Source organism: Rhincodon typus, chromosome 10 (genome assembly GCF_021869965.1).
Source record: "Rhincodon typus isolate 14 chromosome 10, sRhiTyp1.1, whole genome shotgun sequence".
Lineage (NCBI taxonomy): Eukaryota > Metazoa > Chordata > Chondrichthyes > Orectolobiformes > Rhincodontidae > Rhincodon > Rhincodon typus.
Window position 1 is genome coordinate 70,036,404 of NC_063341.1, and position 2,236 is coordinate 70,038,639.

Here is a 2,236-nt window from a genome sequence, read left to right on the forward strand (position 1 = left end):
AAGAGCAGTGAATATTACCCATCTCTATTTGCCCTTGAACTGAATGATTTGGTGGGCATTTCAAGGGTAGTTAGAAGTCAGCCACAATGCTGTGGATCTGGAATCATATTTGGTGAGATAAGGATGGTGGATTTCCTTCCCTAAAGGGCACTAGTGAACTACCTCGTTATTTGCAACAATGGTTGCTATTTGATCGGCTTTTAAGTCCTAAGTTTTAATCAAATTTAAGTTTCAGCATCTGCTATAGTTGGATTTGTTTTGAAACTACATTTTTTTGGGATGTGGGCATCGCAGGCTGGCCAGCATTTATTGCCTGTCCCTAGTTGCCCTTGAGAGCTGCCTTTTTGAATTGCTGCAGTCCATGTGCTGTGGGTTGACCCACATGCCATTAGGGAGGGAACTCCAGGATTTTGATGCAGCGACAGTGAAGGAACAGTGATATATTTCCAAGTCAGGATGGTGAGTGGCTTGGAGGGGATCTTGAAGGTTGTGGCATTCCCATGTATCTGCTATCCTTGTCCTTCTAGATAGAAGTGTTTGTGGGTTTGGAAAGTGCTGTCTGAGGATCTTTGGTGATTTCTGCAGTGCATTTTGTAGAAAGATGTACTACTCTTACTGAGCGTTGGTGGTGGAGGGAGTGAATGCTTGTAGATGTCATGCCGATCGAGCGGGATGGTGTCAAGCTTCTTAAGTGTTGCACTCATCAGGCAAGTGGAGAGTATTCCATCACACTCCTGACTTGTGCCTTGTAGATGGTAGTCAGCTTTGGGGGCTCAGGACGTGAGTTATTTGCCGCAGTATTCCTAGCCCCTGACCTGCTCTTGTAACCACTGTGTTTATCTGGTGAGTCCAGTTGAGGCTGTGGTCAGTGGTAACTCCAAGGATGTTGATCGTGGGAGATTCAATGACAATAATATATCGGGTCCAGTTCTGAGGAAGGGTCACTGGACCTGAAACGTTAGATCGGATTTCTGTTCTCAGATGCTGCCAGACCTGCTGAGCTTTTCCAGCAAATTCTGTTTTTGTTTTCGATCCCCTGGCTTGATGTAAAGCTTGAGTCTGTTAGGGCTGGACCAGTTCAATTACAGTACTGTTGCTGAGCCTATCTTGGTGGTAGATATTGAAATCCTCTCACCTCGAGTATATTTTGCGCCCTTTCCATTCTCAGTGCTTCCTCCAAGTATTGTTCAGCCTGCAGGAGTATTGATTCATTAGCCAATGAAGGAAAGTATGTGGTAATCGGCAGGAGGTTTCCTTGTTCATGTTTAATCTGAACCCATTAGACTCCATGGGGTCTTGAGTCAATGTTGAGGACTCCCAAGGCAACTCCCTCCCACTGTATACCACAGTGCAACTACCTCTGCTGGGCCTGTCCTGCCAGTGAGACAGGACATATCCACAGATGGTAATAGGGGTATCTAGGACAATGTCTGGAACGTATGATTCAGAGAGTATGACTGTACAAGGCTGTTGCTTGACTAGCCTGTGAGACAGCTCTCCCAATTTTGGCACTAGCCCCCAGATATTAATAAGGAGGACTTTGTAGGTTCAACAGGGCTGTTTCTGCTTTTGCCTTTTCTGGTCCTGAGATCATTGACAGGTGATCCATCCAGTTTTGTTTCTTTGAGACTTTGTAGTGATTGATACAACTGAGTGGATTGCTAGACCATTTCAGTGCTCAATTGAGAGCCAACCACATTTCTGTAGGCCTGGTCAGACCAGGTGAGGATGGCAGATTAACATCTCTGAAGGACATTTGTGAGCCAGATTGTTTGTTGTTTTTTCCAACAACTAACAATGGTTTCATGGAGATTCTTAATTCCAGATTTTATTTTATTACATTAAAATTCCATCATCTGCCATTTTGGGATTCGAACCCAGGTCCCCAGAACATTAGCTGAGTTCCTGCCTTAATAGACTGGCAATAATACCACCAGGCCATCCCCTTCCCCTTTGAACCCATATCTCCAGAGCATTAGTGTGGTTCTCTATGTTTCCACCTTGACATTACCACTACACCACTGCCTGCTATAAAAGGTAGAGTATTTTGTCACACTCCTAGTTTGTGCCTTGTAGATGACAGACAGGATTTAGGAGTCAGGAGATGAGCTACTCATTTCCAAATATCCAGCATAGGACCTCCTCCAGCTTGCTGTGCAAAGTGACACAACAGCACAAAACTGTGTCTAATTCAGTGCTTTCTGTGAAATAAACTTTACTAATAGTCTTACCAAGT